A 22396-nucleotide genomic window follows, 5' to 3' on the forward strand; every position below is an offset into this window, starting at 1 on the left:
CATTGTCAGCAAGTCGATCATTCTATGCTATATCGTTCCAATCGACCCTACATTGTGTATGCCTTTTATACTCCTGCATCTTCAGCCCACGATCACTCAAAATATATTTCAGTGTCTCTTTTTTACCTCTAGCTTCATCTCCCCTTTCTTCTTGTTCCCTCTTCTTTTGATACATATACCTTCTGACACATATATCCTCTTTGTCAACCTTTCCTTACTCATTTATTATACATTTCCAAGTTCTTTTAACCCATTTTCTTCAACTCTCTTCGTCACACTGATTCTATTATCCCATATTTTTCTTTATCTTTAGTTACTTATTAAATGAAACCGCTTCGCACCACATATTGTTCTCAAACATTTCCAACACATCAATTTTCCTCCGCACATCATCGCTATAGACCATCCATAGCTTCCATTATTTTACTTTTAACATTCCACAAAATCCTCAATGCTCCCAGGGTCTTATCCCCGTTATCCACCCCTAGACTCACTTCCACCTTCAAGGTTCTCTTCGCTGCCATATTCACTACCAGGTAACTAAACCACTTCATTGAATTTTCTCCATCCAAACTCACATCTTAACTAACCAGTCTCCGTATCCGGTTAGGGCTCTCTTTCTGTACCGAAATTTAGCCTGAACTTCCTTTTGTATATTCACATATCTGGAAAAAGAAATCAATTTGTATATAGCATTTATGGAATTATGTATGGATGTGTGGATGTGGGTATGCGTCAGGGGTATGTAATGTAGCCATAGCTGCTTAATCTGTTTATGAATGGGTTAATAAGCCGGAAAATACGAGAGTTCTAGAGGTAGGGGAGGAATTGTATCCTATTGCCTGTAAGGGCGTCTTGGGTGATGAGTCAGTTCCTGTTCACAGATGACGCGGTTATGGTGTTAGACTCGAGTGAGAAATTGCAGCAGTTGAGGTCTGAGCTGGAGTAAGTGCCTCAAAGAAGGAAGTTGACTGAGGTAAGAAAAAGTTTAGAAACGGAGAGGGACAGTTCACTTTTAAAGTGTGTTTGAATGGAGAGAACTTAGAGGAACCAAAACGTTATTGATGCATGAGAGTTGACATGACAATAGAGTGAACTATGGTAGGTGAAGTGAGTCACAGTGTGGGTGAGGGAGCAAAGGATTCAGATGAACTGATGTTTGTGTGGAGAGAAAGGTCACAGTTAGTCAAAACAAAAATGGGTAAATGTGACTGTTTAGGGGTCTTGACGGCGCTGTGTGGATCTGAGTCATTATCCCTGAATGCGAAGGTACGAAAGAAAATGGATTTTTAGGAAATGGACTGCCGAGGGCAGTATGGGTGTAAGGAGGGTTGATCTATCAAGAAATGACATTGAGAAACAGGGGTGTGGATACCTTGCCTTACCTCCTTCCCCAAGGAGTCCATTCTATCCTAATGAGGCTTCTGCAGCACTCAGGAAGCGGCCACGTCCACTAGTCGTGGCTATAATTCCTAAAGAGTTATGATGTTGCGTATGCGTCTAATTGCAGGAAGTGCGGGTTAAATGAGTGGCAAGTGCTCGGCACCTTTTATGATGGCAGTTGCAATGTGGGCATGAGAGGTCTTAAGATATAAAGAAATGGTGTTAGTTGAGCTGCAGAGATGGGTAACCAGAGCGTGAGTGGGGGAATGACTCGTTTGTCTGCGGAGTGTATGTCTGGTGAGAGGGAGTTTATTCTTGCATCACGGAAAGGGAAACATACAGTTGTGGAAACCTATCTCTCCTATGATCTGCATCAAATTTATTAATTTTCTGTATACTGTCTGCATTCATCATTTCATTACTCAGTCTAATCCACTTGGATACTACGTTTATATTATGAAACTACTACTTTGTATCTTTTCCTACAAGTTTTTGTTTAATTGTAGGCTTTGCCTTTTTTTCTGTTGCTGCACCTTCGCAGAACTGTCATTGCTGACATCGCGAAACTGATTTGAAAACTTGAAAGTTGTGATCAGGTCACTACGCACTCTTCTTTCTTCATGGTGGACAAACTTATGGCTTCTAAACTTTCACTCTAAATCAGACTTATTATGTCTGTGTAAATTTTGTTGCTCTCCTCTACAACTTCTCTTTCACTTCTTTGTGCTTTAAATGCAGTGACCAAATATGAAAAGCATAGTCTCGTTTTGGTATAATGTATGATGAGAACAGCTGCTAAATAATTTATTCTACAATGTACTTGAATGCAAATTTCCTCAGTCCAAAGAAAGTTTGTCTCATCTACAGTTCCTTTATGGATGGGCTCTGGCGACAGGCTAGGTAAAAAGTCGATTCCCAAGCCCCTCTCTCAAACACGCCTCGCAGCTAAATTTCTCCTGGATAAAACTTGTATCCAGGTATTTTCTCATTGTGTCCCATCCGCGTCGCTTTCCATTTACTCCGGTTGAATATCTTCGTGCATGTATCAGACAAACTTTGAAGATTGTCTGGATCCCCTCGTAATTTGATCCATTTCTCCACACGTTTTACATTTCTCATAACCTTGGCATCAACCACAAAAAGAAAAACAAGCATACATCGTACCCTTCCAGTAAGTTACATACATAGATTATGAAGAGAAGGTTCCTCCAGCTGTATGCACCAATCACATTACTCTGTTGTTCTGTATTGATACCGTCAGTAATTATCGGTCTCATCATCTAATGAGTCAACAAGGCACTTGTCTGCTCGAACACACACCCTCAGTAACTGATTGTCTTGTGGAAAACTTTAGGCCAGATTTACTACGGGGCAAAATCTGCAACATGCGGTGGGAGAGGTCATTAACACCATGACCTCCATGTTAGCGGAGGCGGAGGAGAGGTAACCGACCACAAGAACGGCAATCAACGTGGCCATCAACCTGTGATCCCAGGGTAGGCGACAGTGTGGGGAAAAAAACTTTGTGTGTGGCACAGGTAGCAAATATATGACTTCCTGGATACACCATAATATCATTACTATTATCATTATCATCATTATCATTATTATCATTATTTCAGATCGCCGTCTCCCGCGTAAGCGACAGAATGGCCCATGCCATCCACATACATATGTACATATATAGACGCCCACACACTCAGAGATATATACCTTTACATTTCAAACATGCATATACATGCAGAGATATATAGATATATACACAAATGCATGTTCATACTTGCAGCCTTCATCTATTCTCGTCGCCACCCATATATGAAATAGCATGTCCCCCCTTTCCGCGATGGAGCGCTAGGAAAAGGCAACAAATGCCACATTCGTTCACACTGAGTCACTAGCTGGCATGTGTAATGCAACGAAACAACAACTCCTTTTCCGCATCCAGATCCAAAAAAACTTTCCATGGTTTACCCGATACGCTTCACATGCCGTTGTTCAATCCATTCACAGCGCGTCAACCCTAATATACTACATCGTTCAAATTAACTCTAATCTTTGCAAGCCTTTCACCCTCCTGTATGTTCAGGACCCGATCGCTTAAAAACTTTTTCACTCCATCTCTACACCCTCCACATTGATCTACCACTTCTCCTCGTTCCCTCTACCCCTGACATATGTATCCTCATTGCCATTCTTTCTTCACTAATTCTCTCCTTGTGATCAAATCATTTCAACACACCCTCTTCTCCTCTCTCAACCACATTCTTTTTATTACCATATATCTCTCTCAACCTTTCATTACTTCCCCGATCAAATCAAACGCACATATACATACCTATACATTTCAACGTATACATATATATATATATATATATATATATATATATATATATATATATATATATATATATATATATATATATTTTCTTTTTTTCTCCTTTTTGCTTTCTCGCTGTCACCCGCGTTTGCGAGTTAGCACAAGGAAACAGACGAAAGAAATGGCCCAACCCACCCCCATACACATGTATATACATACACGTCCACACACGCACATATACATACCTACACAGCTTTCTATGGTTTACCCCAGACGCTTCACATGCCCTGATTCAATCCACTGACAGCACGTCCACTCGGTATACCACATCGATCCAATTCACTCTATTCCTTGCCCTCCTTTCACCCTCCTGCATGTTCAGGCCCCGATCACACATTATCTTTTTTACTACATCTTTCCACCTCCAATTTGGTCTCCCACTTCTCCTCGTTCCCTCCACCTCCGACACATATATCCTCTTGGTCAATCTTTCCTCACTCATTCTCTCCATGTGCTCAAACCATTTCAAAACACCATCTTCTGCTCTCTCAACCACGCTCTTTTTATTTCCACACATCTCTCTTACCCTTACGTTACTTACTCGATCAAACCACCTCACCCCACACATTGTCCTCAAACATCTCATTTCCAGCACATCCACCCTCCTGCGCACAACTCTATCCATAGCCCAAGAATCGCAACCATACAACATTGTTGGAACTACTATTCCTTCAAACATACCTATTGTTGCTTTCCGAGATAATGTTCTCGACTTCCACACATTCTTCAAGGCTAACAGGATTTTCGCCCCCTCCCCCACCCTATGATCCACTTCCGCGTCCATGGTTCCATCCGCTGCCAGATCCACTCCCAGATATCTAAAACACTTTACTTCCTCCAGTTTTTCTCCATTTAAACTTACCTCCCAATTGACTTGACCCTCAACCCTACTGTACCTAAATACCTTGCTCTTATTCACATTTACTCTTAACTTTCTTCTTTCACACACTTTACCAAACTCAGTCACCAGCTTCTGCAGTTTCTCACATGAATCAGCCACCAGCGCTGTATCATCAGCGAACAACAACTGACTCACTTCCCAAGCTCTCTCATCCACAACAGACTTCATACTTGCCCTTCTTTCCAAAACTCTTGCTTTCAACTCCCTAACAACCCCATCCATAAACAAATTAAACAACCATGGACACGTCACAAACCCCTGCCGCAAACCTACATTCACTGAGAACCAATCACTTTCCTCTCTTCCTACACGTACACATGCCTTACATCCTCGATAAAAACTTTTCACTGCTTCTAACAACTTGCCACACACACCATATATTCTTAATACCTTCCACAGAGCATCTCTAGCAACTCTATCATATGCCTTCTACAGATCCATAAATGCTACATACAAAACCATTTGCTTTTTTAAGTATTTCTCACATACATTCTTCAAAGCAAACTCCTGATCCACACATCCTCTACCACTTCTGAAACCACACTGCTCTTCTCCAATCTGATGCTCTGTACATGCCTTCACCCTCTCAATCAATACCCTCCCATATAATTTACCAGGAATACTCAACAAACTTATACCTCTGTAATTTGAGCACTTACTCTTATCCCCTTTGCCTTTGTACAATGGCACTATGCACGCATTCCGCCAATCCTAAGGCACCTCACCATGAGATATACAGACATTAAATAACCTTACCAACCAGTCAACAATACAGTCACCCCTTTTTCAATAAATTCCACTGCAATACCATCCAAACCTGCTGCCCTGCCGGCTTTCATCTTCGACAAAGCTTTTACTACCTCTTCTCTGTTTACCAAATCATTTTCCCAAACCCTCTCACTTTGCACACCACCTCGACCAAAACACCCTATATCTGCCACTCTATCATCAAATGCACTCAACAAACCCTCAAAATACTCACTCCATCTCCTTCTCACATCACCACTACTTGTTATCACCTCCCCATTTCCGCCCTTCACTGAAGTTCCCATTTGCTCCCTTATCTTAAGCACTTTATTTACCTCCTTCCAGAACATCTTTTTATTCTCCCTAAAACTTAATGATACTCTCTCACCCCAACTCTCATTTTCCCTCTTTTTCACCTCTTGCACCTTTCTCTTGACCTCCTGTTTCTTTCTTTTATACATCTCCCACTCAATTGCATTTTTCCCCTGCAAAAATCGTCCGAATGCCTATCTCTTCTCTTTCACTAATAATCTTACTTCTTCATCCCACCACTCACTACCCTTTCTAATCAACACACCTCCCACTCTTCTCATGCCACAAGCATCTTTTGCTTAATCCATCACTGATTCCCTAAATACATCCCATTCCTCCCCCACTCCCCTTACTTCCATTGTTCTCACCTTTTTCCATTCTGTACTCAATCTCTCCTGGTACTTCCTCACACAAGTCTCCTTCCCAAGTTCACTTACTCTCACCAACCTCTTCACCCCAACATTCACTCTTCTTTTCTGAAAACCCATACATATCTTCACCTTAGCCTCCACAAGATAATGATCAGACATCCCTCCAGTTGCACCTCTCAGCACATTAACATCCAAATGTCACTCTTTCGCGCGCCTGTCAATTAACACGTAATCCAATAACGCTCTCTGGCCATCTCTCCTACTTACATACGTATACTTATGTATATCTCGCTTTTTAAACCAGGTATTCCCAATCACCAGTCCTTTTTCAGCACATAAATCTACAAGCTCTCCACCATTTCCATTTACAACACTGAACACCCCAAGTATACCAATTACTCCCTCAGTTGCCACATTACTCAACTTTGCATTCAAATCACCCATCACTATAACCCGGTCTCGTGCATCAAAACCACTAACACACTCATTCAGCTGCTCCCAAAAAACTTGCCTCTCATGATCTTTCTTCTCATGCCCATGTGCATATGCACCAATAATCACCCATCTCTCTCCATCAACTTTCAGTTTTACACATATTAATCGAGAATTTTATCACATACTCCCACAACTCCTCTTTCAGGAGTAGTGCTACTCCTTCCCTTGCTCTTGTCCTCTCACTAACCCCTGACTTTACTCCAAAGACATTCCCAAACCACTCTTCCCCTTTACACTTGAGCTTCGTTTCACTCAGAGCCAAGAAATCCAGGTTCGTTTCCTCAAACATACTACCTATCTCTCCTTTTTTCATATCTTGGTTACATCCACACACATTTAGACACCCCAGTCTGAGCCTTCGAGGACGATGAGCACTCCCCGCGTGACTCCTTCTTCCGTTTCCCATTTTAGAAAGGTAAAAAAAATAAAAGGAGGGGAGGATTTCTGTCCTCCCGCTCCCGTCCCCTCTATTCGCCTTCTACGACACGCAAGGAATGCGTGGGAAGTATTCTTTCACCCCTATCCCCAGGGATGAAATATATATATATATATATATATATATATATATATATATATATATATATATATATATATATATATATATATATATATATATATATATATATATATATATATATATATATATATATATATATATATATATATATATATATATATATATATATATATATATATATATATATTTATCCACATACATATATACGCACATATACACACATACACCAAGATATATATATATATGTATATATATGTATATATAAATATATATATATATATATATATATATATATATATATATATATATATATATATATATATATATATATATATATATATATATATATATATATATATATATATATATATATATATATATATATATATATATATATATATATATATATATATGTATATATATATATATATATATATATTTTTTTTTTTTTTTTTTTTTATACTTTGTCGCTGTCTCCCGCGTTTGCGAGGTGGCGCAAGGAAACAGACGAAAGAAATGGCCCCCCCCCCCCCATACACATGTACATACACACGTCCACACACGCAAATATACATACCTACACAGCTTTCCATGGTTTACCCCAGACGCTTCACATGCCTTGCTTCAATCCACTGACAGCACGTCAACCCCTGTATACCACATGACTCCAATTCACTCTATTTCTTGCCCTCCTTTCACCCTCCTGCATGTTCAGGCCCCGATCACACAAAATCTTTTTCACTCCATCTTTCCACCTCCAATTTGGTCTCCCTCTTCTCCTCGTCCCCTCCAACTCCGACACATATATCCTCTTGGTCAATCTCTCCTCACTCATTCTCTCCATGTGCCCAAACCATTTCAAAACACCCTCTTCTGCTCTCTCAACCACGCTCTTTTTATTTCCACACATCTCTCTTACCCTTACGTTACTTACTCGATCAAACCACCTCACACCACACATTGTCCTCAAACATCTCATTTCCAGCACATCCATCCTCCTGCGCACATCTCTATCCATAGCCCACGCCTCGCAACCATACAACATTGTTGGAACCACTATTCCCTCAAACATACCCATTTTTGCTTTCCGAGATAATGTTCTCGACTTCCACACATTTTTCAAGGCTCCCAAAATTTTCGCCCCCTCCCCCACCCTATGATCCACTTCCGCTTCCATGGTTCCATCCGCTGACAGATCCACTCCCAGATATCTAAAACACTTCACTTCCTCCAGTTTTTCTCCATTCAAACTCACCTCCCAATTGACTTGACCCTCACCCCTACTGTACCTAATAACCTTGCTCTTATTCACATTTACTCTCAACTTTCTTCTTCCACACACTTTACCAAACTCAGTCACCAGCTTCTGCAGTTTCTCACATGAATCAGCCACCAGCGCTGTATCATCAGCGAACAACAACTGACTCACTTCCCAAGCTCTCTCATCCCCAACAGACTTCATACTTGCCCCTCTTTCCAGGACTCTTGCATTTACCTCCCTTACAACCCCATCCATAAACAAATTAAACAACCATGGAGACATCACACACCCCAGGCGCAAACCTACATTCACTGAGAACCAATCACTTTCCTCTCTTCCTACACGTACACATGCCTTACATCCTCGATATATATATATATATATATATATATATATATATATATATATATATATATATATATATATATATATATATATATATATATATATATATATATATATATATATATATATATATATATATATATATGTATATATACATATATATATATATATATATATATATATATATATATATATATATATATATATATATATATATATATATATATATATATATATATATATATATATATATTATTCTTTTTTACTATTTTGCTTTGTCACGTTTGCGAGGTAGCGCAAGGAAACAGACCACAGAAATGGCCCAACCCACCCTCATACACAATGTATATACATACACGTCCACTCGCGCAAATAAACATACCTATACATCTCAATATACACATATATATATATACACACAGAGACACATATATATATACCCATGCACACAATTCATACTGTCTGCCTTTATTCATTCAAATCGCCACCTCGCCACACATGGAATACCATCCCCTCAACCCTCATGTGTGCGATGTAGCACTAGGGAAAGACAACAAAGGCCCCATTTGTTCACACTCAGTCTCTAGGTGTCATGCAATAATGCCCGAAACAACAGCTCCCTTTCCACATCCAGGCTCCACACAGCTTTCCATGGTTTATTCCAGACGCTTCACATGCTCTGATTCAATCCACTGACAGCACGTCAACCTCGGTATACCACATCGATCCAATTCACTCTATTCCTTGCCCGCCTTTCACCCTCCTGCATGTTCACGCCCCGATCACACATTACCTTTTTTACTCCATCTTTCCACCTCCAATTTGGTCTCCCACTTCTCCTTGTTCCCTCCACCTCCGACACATATATCCTCTTGGTCAATCTTTCCTCACTCATTCTCTCCATGTGCCCAAACCATTTCAAAACACCCTCTTCTGCTCTCTCAACTACGCTCTTTTCATTTCCACACATCTCTTACCCTTACATTACTTACTCGATCAAACCACCTCACACCACATATGTTCCTCAAACACCTCATTTGCAGCACATCCACCCTCCTGCGCACAACTCTATCCATAGCCCACGCCTCGCAACCATAAAACATTGTTGGAATCACTATTCATTCAAACATAACCATTTTTGCTTTCCGAGATAATGTTCTCGACTTCCACACATTATTCAAGGCTAACAGGATTTTCGCCCCCTCCCCCACCCTATGATTCAATTCCGCTTTCATGGTTCTATTCGCTGCCAGATCCACTCCCAGATATCTAAAACACTTTACTTTCTCTAGTTTTTCTCCATTGAAACTTACCTCCCAATTGACTTGACCCTCAACCCTACTGTACCTAATAACCTTGCCCTAATTCACATTTACTCTTAACTTTCTTCTTTCACACACTTTATCATACTCAGTCACCAGCTTCTGCAGTTTCTCACATGAATCAGCCACCAGCGTTGTGTCATCACCGAACAACAACTGACTCACTTCCCAAGCTCTCTCATCCACAACAGACTTCATACTTGCCCCTCTTTCCAAAACTCTTGCATTCACCCCCCTAACAACCCCATCCATAAACAAATTAAACGACCATGGAGACATCACACACCCCTGCCGCAAACCTACATTCACTGAGAACCAATCACTTTCCTCTCTTCCTACACGTACATATGCCTTACATCCTCGATAGAAACTTTTCACTGCTTCTAACAACTTGCCTCCCACACCATATATTCTTAACACCTTCCACAGAGCATCTCTATCAACTCTATCATATGCCTTCTCCAGATCCATAAAAGCTACATACAAATCCATTTGTTTTTCTAAGTATTTCTCACATACATTCTTCAAAGCAAACACCTGATCCACACATCTTCTACCACTTCTGAAACCACACTGCTCTTCCCCAATCTGGTGCTTTGTACATGCCTTCACCCTCTCAATCAATTCCCTCCCATATGATTTACTAGGAATACTCAACAAACGTATACCTCTGTAATTTGAGCACTCACTATATATATATATATATATATATATATATATATATATATATATATATATATATATATATATATATATATATATATATATATATATATATATATATATATATATATATATATATATATATATATATATATATATATATATATATATATATATATATATATATAAATATATATATATATATATATATATATATATATTTATATATATATATATATATATATATATATATATATATATATATATATATATATATATATATATATATATATATATATATATATATATATATATATATATATATATATATATATATATATATATATATATATATATATATATATATATATATATATATATATATATATATATATATATATATATATATATATATATATATATATATATATATATATATATATATATATATATATATATATATATATATATATATATATATACAGACGAAAGAAGTGGCCCAACCCACCCCCATACGCATGTATATACATACGTCCACACACGCAAATATACATACCTACACAGCTTTCCATGGTTTACCCCAGACGCTTCACATGCCTTGATTCAATCCACTAACAGCACGTCAACCCCGGTATACCACATCGCTCCAATTCACTCTATTCCTTGCCCTCCTTTCACCCTCCTGCATGTTCAGGCCCCGATCACACAAAATCTTTTTCACTCCATCTTTCCACCTCCAATTTGGTGTCCCTCTTCTCCTCGTTCCCTCCACCTCCGACAAATATATTCTCTTGGTCAATCTTTCCTCACTCATTCTCTCCATGTGGCCAAACCATTTCAAAACACCCTCTCCTGCTCTCTCAACCACGCTCTTTTTATTTCCCCACATCTCTCTTACCCTTACGTTACTCACTCGATCAAACCACCTCACACCACACATTGTCCTCAAACATCTCATTTCTAGCACATCCATCCTCCTGCGCACAACTTTATCCATAGCCCACGCCTCGCAACCATACAACATTGTTGGAACCACTATTCCTTCAAACATACCCATTTTTGCTTTCCGAGATAATGTTCTCGACTTCCACACATTCTTCAATGCTCCCAGAATTTTGGCCCCCTTCCCCACCCTATTATCCACTTCCGATTCCATGGTTCCATTCGCTGCCAGATCCACTCCCAGATATCTAAAACACTTCACTTCCTCCAGTTTTTCTCCATTCAAACTCACCTCCCAATTGACTTGACCCTCAACCCTACTGTACCTAATAACCTTGCTCTTATTCACATTTACTCTTAACTTTCTTCTTTCACACACTTTTCCAAACTGAGTCACCAGCTTCTGCAGTTTCTCACATGAATCAGCCACAAGCGCTGTATCATCAGCGAACAAAAACTGACTCACTTCCCAAGCTCTCTCATCCCCAACAGACTTCATACTTGACCCTCTTTCCAAAACTCTACACGTACACATGCCTTACATCCTCGATAAAAACTTTTCACTGCTTCTAACAACCTGCCTCCCACACCATATATTCTTAATACCTTCCACAGAGCATCTCTATCAACTCTATCATTTGCCTTCTCCAGATCCATAAATGCTACATACAAATCCATTTGCTTTTCTAAGTATTTCTCACATACATTCTTCAGAGCAAACACCTGATCCACACATCCTCTACCACTTCTGAAACCACACTGCTCTTCCCCAATCTGATGCTGTGTACATTCCTTCACCCTCTCAATATCCTCCCATATAATTTACCAGGAATACTCAACAAAATTATACATCTGTAATTTGAGCACTCACTCTTATCCCCTTTGCCTTTGTACAATGGCACTATGCACGCATTCCGCCAATCCTCAGGCACCTCACCATGAGTCATACATACATTAAATAACCTTACGAACCCGTCAACAATACAGTCACCCCCTGTTTTAATAAATTCCACTGCAATACCATCCAAACCTGCTGCCTTGCCGGCTTTCATCTTCCGCAAAGCTTTTACTACCTCTTCTCTGTTTACCAAATGATTTTCCCTAACCCTCTCACTTTGCACACCACCTCGACCAAAACACCCTATATCTGCCACTCTATCATCAAACACATTCAACAAACCTTCAAAGTACTCACTTCATCTCCTTCTCACATCACCACTACTTGTTATCACCTCCCCATTTGCGCCCTTCACTGAAGTTCCCATTTGCTCCCTTGTCTTACGCACCTTATTTATATATATATATATATATATATATATATATATATATATATATATATATATATATATATATATATATATATATATATATAAGATAAGATAAATTACGATACTTTATTCGTCAAATTGTTATACAAAATGTAATACTAAATGAAATTCGTTTTGGCTTTAGAGCTCCTTAGTAGTTGTAAAAAAAAAAAAATTTAAAATATTAACAAGAAATATTGCATAGGTTATTTCATATAAAATGTTACTTTGCTATTGTGTACATGCGATATCAGCTTGTCACCATCCCTATCATGAACCATCACCTACAGTTATCATGAAACTTAAAGCTAGAAGTTATAGTGATGATAGATGATTGAAAAGAAGAATGCTTTTAGGTACAAACGACTTTTTGTATCTATCAGTGTGCAGCTTGGGCAGAGCTAGCCTTCTACCAGATTTAAGATACGTGTAACAATCATGTAGCGGATATATATATATATATATATATATATATATATATATATATATATATATATAGATATATATATATATATATATATATATATATATATATATATATATATATTTATATATATATATATATATATATATATATATATATATATATATATATATATATATATATATATATATATATATATATATATATATATATATATATATATATATATATATATATATATATATATATATATATATATATATATATATATATATATATATATATATATATATATATATATATCTATATATATATATATATATATATATATATATATATATATATATATATATATATATATATATATATATATATATATATATATATATATATATATATATATATATATATATATATATATATACATATATATACAGAAATCCTCCCCTCCTTGTATTAACTTTCTAAAATGGGAAACAGAAGGAGTCACGCGGGGAGTGCTCATCCTCCTCGAAGGCTCAGAGTGGGGTGCCTAAATGTGTGTGGATGTAACCAAGATGTGAAAAAAGGAGAGATAGGTAGTATGTTTGATGAAAGGAACCTGGATGTTTTGGCTCTGAGTGAAACGAAGCTCAAGGGTAAAGGGGAAGAGTGGTTTGGGAATGTCTGGGGAGTACAGTCAGGGGTTAGTGAGAGGACAAGAGCAAGGGAAGGAGTAGCAATACTCCTGAAACAGGAGTTGTGGGAGTATGTGATAGAGTGTAAGAAAGTAAATTCTCGATTGATATAGGTAAAACTGAAAGTTGATGGAGAGAGGTGGGTGATTATTGGTGCATATGCACCTGGGCATGAGAAGAAAGATCAAGAGAGGCAAGTGTTTTGGGAGCAGCTGAATGAGTGTGTTAGTGGTTTTGATGCACGAGACCGGGTTATAGTGATGGGCGATTTGAATGCAAAGGTGAGTAATGTGGCAGTTGAGGGAATAATTCGTATACATGGGGTGTTCAGTGTTGTAAATGGAAATGGTGAAGAGCTTGTAGATTTATGTGCTGAAAAAGGACTGATGATTTGGAATACCTGGTTTAAAAAGCGAGATATACATAAGTATACTTATGTAAGTAGGAGGGATGGCCAGAGAGCGTTATTGGATTACGTGTTAATTGACAGGCGTGCGAAAGAGAGACTTTTGGATGTTAATGTGCTGAGAGGTGCAACTGGAGGGATGTCTGATCATTATCTTGTGGAGGCTAAGGTGAAGATTTGTAGGGGTTTTCAGAAAAGAAGAGTGAATGTTGGGGTGAAGAGGGTGGTGAGATTAGTGAGCTTGAGAAGGAGACCTGTGTGAGGAAGTACCAGGAGAGACTGAGTACAGAATGGAAAAAGGTGAGAACAATGGAAGCAAGGGGAGTGGGGGAGGAATGGGATGTATTTAGGGAATCAGTGATGGATTGCGCAAAAGATGCTTGTGGCATGAGAAGAGTGGGAGGTGGGTTGATTAGAAAGGGTAGTGAGTGATGGGATGAAGAAGTAAGAGTATTAGTGAAAGAGAAGAGAGAGGCATTTGGACGATTTTTGCAGGGAAAAAATGCAATTGAGTGGGAGATGTATAAAAGAAAGAGACAGGAGGTCAAGGGAAAGGTGCAAGAGGTGAAAAAAAGGGCAAATGAGAGTTGGGGTGAGAGAGTATCATTAAATTTTAGGGAGAATAAAAAGATGTTCCGGAAGGAGGTAAATAAAGTGCGTAAGACAAGGGAACAAATGGGAACTTCAGTGAAGGGCGCAGATGGGGAGGTGATAACAAGTAGTGGTGATGTGAGAAGGAGATGGAGTGAGTATTTTGAAGGTTTGCTGAATGTGTTTGATGATAGAGTGGCAGATATAGGGTGTTTTGGTCGAGGTGGTGTGCAAAGTGAGAGGGTTAGGGAAAATGATTTGGTAAACAGAGAAGAGGTAGTGAAAGCTTTGCGGAAGATGAAAGCCGGCAAGGCAGCAGGTTTGGATGGCATTGCAGTGGAATTTATTAAAAAAGGGGGTGACTTTATTGTTGACTGGTTGGTAAGGTTATTTAATGTATGTATGACTCATGGTGAGGTGCCTGAGGATTGGCGGAATGCGTGCATAGTGCCATTGTACAAAGGCAAAGGGGATAAGAGTGAGTGCTCAAATTACAGAGGTATAAGTTTGTTGAGTATTCCGGGTAAATTATATGGGAGGGTATTGATTGAGAGGGTGAAGGCATGTACAGAGCATCAGATTGGGGAAGAGCAGTGTGGTTTCAGAAGTGGTAGAGGATGTGTGGATCAGGTGTTTGCTTTGAAGAATGTATGTGAGAAATACTTAGAAAAGCAAATGGATTTGTATGTAGCATTTATGGATCCGGAGAAGGCATATGATAGAGTTGATAGAGATGCTCTGTGGAAGGTATTAAGAATATATGGTGTGGGAGGAAAGTTGTTAGAAGCAGTGAAAAGTTTTTATCGAGGATGTAAGGCATGTGTACGTGTAGGAAGAGAGGAAAGTGATTGGTTCTCAGTGAATGTAGGTTTGCGGCAGGGGTGTGAGATGTCTCCATGGTTGTTTAATTTGGGCTATGGATAGAGTTGTGCGCAGGAGGATGGATGTGCTGGAAATGAGATGTTTGAGGACAATGTGTGGTGTGAGGTGGTTTGATCGAGTGAGTAACGTAAGGGTAAGAGAGATGTGTGGAAATAAAAAGAGCGTGGTTGAGAGAGCAGAAGAGTGGTTTGGGCACATGGAGAGGATGAGTGAGGAAAGATTGACCAAGAGGATATATGTGTCGGAGGTGGAGGGAGCAAGGAGAAGAGGGAGACCAAATTGGAGGTGGAAAGATGGAGTGAAAAAGATTTTGTGTGATCGGGGCCTGAACATGCAGGAGGGTGAAAGGAGGGCAAGGAATAGAGTGAATTGGAGCGATGTGGTATACCGGGGTTGACGTGCTGTCATTGGATTGAATCAAGGCATGTGAAGCGTCTGGGGTAAACATGGAAAGCTGTGTAGGTATGTATATTTGCGTGTGTGGACGTATGTATATACATGTGTATGGGGGGGGTTGGGTCATTTCTTTCGTCTGTTTCCTTGCGCTACCTCGTAAGCGCGGGAGACAGCGACAAAGTATAAAAAAAAGAATATATATATATATATATATATATATATATATATATATATATATATATATATATATATATATATATATATATATATATATATATATATATATATATATATATATATATATATATATATATATATATATGTATATATATACATATATGTATATATATATATACATATATATATATATATATATATATATATATATATATATATATATATATATATATATATATATATATATATATATATATATATATATATATATATATATATATATATATATATATATATATATATATATATATATATATATCCGCACACAGACATATAAAAATATACACATGTACATAATTCATACTTTCTGCCTTTATTTATTCCCATCGCCTCCTCCCCCTTCATGTGTGCGAGGTAGCGCTAGGAAAAGACAACGAAGGCCCCATTCGTTCACACTCATTCTCTAACTGTCATGTAATAATGCACCCTTTCCACACCCAGTCCCCGCAGAACTTTCCATGGTTTACCCAAGACTTTTCACATTCCCTTTTTCAATCCATTGACAGCACGTCAACCCCGGTATACCATACCGTTCCAATTCACTCTATACCTTGCACGCCTTTCACCCTCCTGCATGTTTAGGCCCCAATCACTCAAAATCTTTTTCACTCCATCTTTCCACCTCTTATTTGGTCTCCCACTTTTCCTCGTTCCCTCCACCTCTGACGCATATATCCTCTTGGTCAATCTTTCTTCACTCATTCTCTCCATGTTACCAAACCATTTCAAAACACCCTCTTCTGCTCTCTCAACCACACTCTTTTTATTTCCACACATGTCTCTTACCTTCACATTACTTACTCGATCAAACCACCTCACACAACATATTGTCCTCAAACATCTTATTTCCAGAAGATCCACCCTCCTACGCACAACTCTATCCATAGCCCACGCCTCCCATGCATACAACATTGTTGGAACCACTATTCCTTCAAACATACCCATTTTTGCTTTCCGAGATAATGTTCTCGACTTCCACACATTCTTCAAGGCCCCCAGAATTTTCGCCCCCTCCCCCACCCTATGATTCCCTTCCGCGTCCATGGTTCCATCCGCTGCCGTATCCACTTCCAGATATCTAAAACACTTTACTTCCTCCAGTTTTTCTCCATTCAAATTTACCTCCCAATTGACTTGACCCTCAACCCTACTGTACCTAATAACCTTAATCTTATTCACATTTACTCTTAACTTTCTTCTTTCACACACTTTACCAAACTCAGTCACCAGCTTCTGTAGTTTCTCACATGAATCAGCCACCAGCGCTGTATCATCAGCGAACAACAACTGACTCACTTCCCAAGCTCTATCATCCACAACAGACTGCATACTTGCCCCTCTTTCCAAAACTCTTTCATTCACCTACCTAACAGCCCCATCCATAAACAAATTGAACAATCATGGAGACATCACAAACCCCTGCCTAAAACCTATTTTTACTGAGAACCAATCACTTTCCTCTCTTCCTACACGTACACATGCCTTAAATGCTCGATAAAAACTTTTCACTGCTTCTAACAACTTGCCTCCCACACCATATATTCTTAATACCTTCCACAGAGCATCTCTATGAACTCTATCATATGCCTTCTCCAGATATATAAATGCTACATACAAATCCATTTGCTTTTCTAAGTATTTCTCACATATATTCTTCAAAGCAAACACCTGACGCACATATCCTCTACCACTTCTGAAACCACACTGCTCTTCCGCAGTCTGATGCTCTGTACATGTCTTCACCCTCTCAATCAGATACCCTCCCATATAATTCATCAGGAATAATCAACAAACTTATACCTCTGTAATTTGAGCGTTCACTCTTATCCCCTTTGCCTTTGTACAATGGCACTATGCAAGCATTTCGGCAATCCTTAGGCACCTCATCATGAATCATACGTACCTTAAATAACCTTGCCAACCAGTCAACAATACAGTCACCTCCTTTTTTTTTTTACACTTCCTTTGACTAAAGGAATGCTTTGCCTTATGGGTAACGTATTAATTAAAGGCAGTGATAAGTGACAATGGGAGTAAGAAGGGAGTTTATCCTAGCTCGATATGCCTGATCCCTTGGCTGAATGGCCTCAGATCAGAAATAACTGAATCATATATTGGAGGAAGAGATCGCCTTGTAGGTAGACCGGATAGATAATTCCATTCCCGCAAGAATAACCTCTGCTGTGATTTAGGCGGAGAAAGAAGTACCACATGAGACAATAATTTACTCAAGGTAAGTTAGAAAAGAGTTTCTCTTAGTTATTCTTGTCTAGTCCCAGTGATGCCGGGGACTAGAGTGGATATGTTTATTGAGCTCGATTATGATATCATTTGAAATCTATTTTGCAGACAGGAGATGGCAAGAGAACTAATGTGAAAAAAAGAAATATTTGGGTAAGTGTATGGCACTTGTAAGAAGATGGCAGAACTACCCCAGTAGTCCCGTTAAATTGAGATTAAGACTGGCAATCCTAACATGGAGTGTGTACCACTTCAATGCTCTCGAGTCAGGACAGTAGTACCACCTACGGTTGCTGCTGTCAACAGCCAATTACCATATATTTTTTCATCTTTCTTACTTGTTTGCCATCTTTGACATCTGTGCCGATGACGCCACTCAAATACAAGTCTAGAACAACTTATTCCCACAACATACCCGTTTGCTACAGTCAGAGGACTAAACAAAATCGAAAACACCTGGAAGGTAAACATACACAAACAAATTTGCTATGGTAGCGTTAGGAAAAATAAAACCCAACGGTGTTATCAAGAAGGTAACGTGATAACACACAAAGAGAGCAAAGAATCCTGTGTAACACACTAACATCAAGAGTTTGATAGTATACAATATCAACAAGAGATCCAACCAGGGAAAAGCGTCTCAGAACAATATGAACAGATTCTGATACTTTACAGAGAAGTAAAATTTCATCTGGCCAGAGCTATGATGATTCCTATCCTAACATATTTACCAATACCTAAGTTCCTCTCCTCCGAATCACTCATGTTGAAATTATTGATAACAAAAATGTTCTATGGGTCCACACCAATGGAAAATACCGATATCCTAAAAACACCGAGGAACAGCACAAGAGATTAGAAAATGAGCAGTCCTTTCACGCCATAGTGAAGTAGCCCAGAGAGCATGGGAGAAACTTAATGACAACGATGATACAAACTACAGAGAAATCTTTGATCCGGACAACAATATGATGATGGAACACCCGTAGTTCCCTCGTAGCCTGAAAGCACTTACAGAGGCTCCAATCATCCATCAATGTATATTCACAATGAACAATGACTGGCTTAGCAAATGTCACAGGAAATAAAAACAAGGAAAAATATAAGGCACTAAAAACGCGCTTCCAGAAGATCACTTACATGCATCTAAATAACATACGCCATACACCTGAACACGCTATAGTTTCTCCCATTTCAAAATATCTTATCCCTTGTCCCACTTCCTTTCCCTCTCCTCTAACCAGCCTGTTAAAAGACAAATAAAAGTATACCTACAAGAAGGTTTTGCTAAGATGGTGAGACGAAGACTGCACGTCTTGCTTGATGAATGATTCTGCTTCTCTTTGCTGTCTCCTGCATTACATGATTCTCTGATCTGCTTTTATCAGGGAATAATCTCAACCACAGGCCAAGTTTTCTCTTAAATGTTTCGGTAAGTTTTCCGTGCATGCTTAATATTCTTCTTATAGTATGTTTAATTATTATTCATCTTCCTGGTTACGTTAGGTTAGGTGTAGTATCAGTAAATCGTAGCCTAACTTCATGGTGATGGATGCTGGCTGGTGATGCAGTATCATTGAGCCATAGCCTAACTTCATGGTGATGGATGCTGGCTGGTGATGCAGTATCAGTGAGTCGTAGCCTAACTTCAAGGTGATGGATGCTGGCTGGTGATGCAGTATCAGTGAGTCGTAGCCTAACTTCATGGTGATGGATGCTGGCTGGTGATGCAGTATCAGTTAGTCGTAGCCTAACTTCATGGTGATGGATGCTGGCTGGTGATGCAGTATCAGTTAGTCGTAGCCTAACTTCATGGTGATGGATGCTGGCTGGTGATGCAGTATCAGTTAGTCGTAGCCTAACTTCATGGTGATGGATGCTGGCTGGTGATGCAGTATCAGTTAGTCGTAGCCTAACTTCATGGTGATGGATGCTGGCTGGTGATGCAGTATCAGTTAGTCGTAGCCTAACTTCATGGTGATGGATGCTGGCTGGTGATGCAGTATCAGTTAGTCGTAGCCTAACTTCATGGTGATGGATGCTGACTGGTGATGCAGTATCAGTGAGTCGTAACCTAACTTCATGGTGATGGATGCTGGCTGATGATGCAGTATCAGTGAGTCGTAACCTAACTTCATGGTGATGGATGCTGGCTGATGATGCAGTATCAGTGAGTCGTAGCCTAACTTCATGGTGATGGATGCTGGCTGATGATGCAGTATCAGTTAGTCGTACCCTAACTTCATGGTGATGGATGCTGGCTGGTGATGCAGTATCAGTTAGTCGTAGCCCTAACTTCATGGTGATGGATGCTGGCTGGTGATGCAGTATCAGTTAGTCGTAGCCTAACTTCATGGTGATGGATGCTGGCTGGTGATGCAGTATCAGTTAGTCGTATCCTAACTTCATGGTGATGGACTCTAGATGAAGGTCTACAGATATTCTGTTTATGATGTTGGAGGCTCCAGTCATAGACAAAAGTTTACGTCAAGGTTGAGCCTTAAATACAAAGATGGTTGATAAAAGGGAGAAAGAAGAGCTATGAAGAAGTATTATGAATTTTGGAGGAAGTGGAAAACTTGTCTTTTAAAAAGTGCCAGGTAACAATTGTTGAGAAAGTCACGGGGTGAGGTGGTTATAGCTTTCCAATGGTTCGAGGTGTAGGCGACGGCCACACAGTATCCATGTGACGCATTGGCTTGCTGAATATTTCGTGGAGTAGCTGATGGTTGGGATACATAAGCATATAGTTCTCCTAGCAAAAGTCAATATATTACGGCATCACTACTTGGTGATAGACGTTGACTACATATGTAGGAAGAATGTGCCGTAGCCTCTCTTGCATTGTGATGGACGCTAATTGAATGCTATCGGATATGTATGTATCTTGGTCTCACCTTCATGGCGAAGGAAGTAAGCTGCAGGTGTAGTAACAGCTGCTGTAATCCTAGTTCTAAGATGGTGGGTCCTGGCTGGTTATGCAGTAAGTGTACCGTAATCTAATGCCATGATTATGGACGCTGGTTGACGTTCTGGTTGTAGATGTTGTGGTAACACTTTCGTAATTGGCGCTCATAAGTGTCCAGTGTACAGTGGTTTTATTGTCTTGCTGAAGGATACTTGTAATTTTAGCGGCACCTTGGATAGTGATGCAATAACAGTGTTCCTTGGCTGAAACGCAAAGGGAGGAAATGTAGCTGAAGGCCGAGAAGTATGTATATTGGCCGGAACACCATCGTGATTTACTCTGATAATTGATGTAATATCACTGCCCCTTGGTTTCATCACCATACTAATAAATACTGGAGTGCGGCTAAGGTAAACTGGTAATATACTATAGCTTTAGAACACTCGTAATGGGAAGGAGTTATCATTATTATCATCATATGAGAACTGAGAGTGTGGGCCAGTTACCTGTTTCATACTCTTAGCTTTTAGCTTCAACTATTTAGCATCTAATGTGTCCCATATACGATGCCGGTAGGAGAATAATTTTGATAGAAAAAAATATTTGTGAACTCTATGCGTGTATTTTCTCCTCATAGTCGTAATAAAAGGGTATATGGCCTTCCTTAAGTGTCAGTTTACGTGATAGTTGC

This window comes from Panulirus ornatus, chromosome 20, assembly GCF_036320965.1.
Source record: "Panulirus ornatus isolate Po-2019 chromosome 20, ASM3632096v1, whole genome shotgun sequence".
Classification (NCBI taxonomy): Eukaryota; Metazoa; Arthropoda; class Malacostraca; order Decapoda; family Palinuridae; genus Panulirus; species Panulirus ornatus.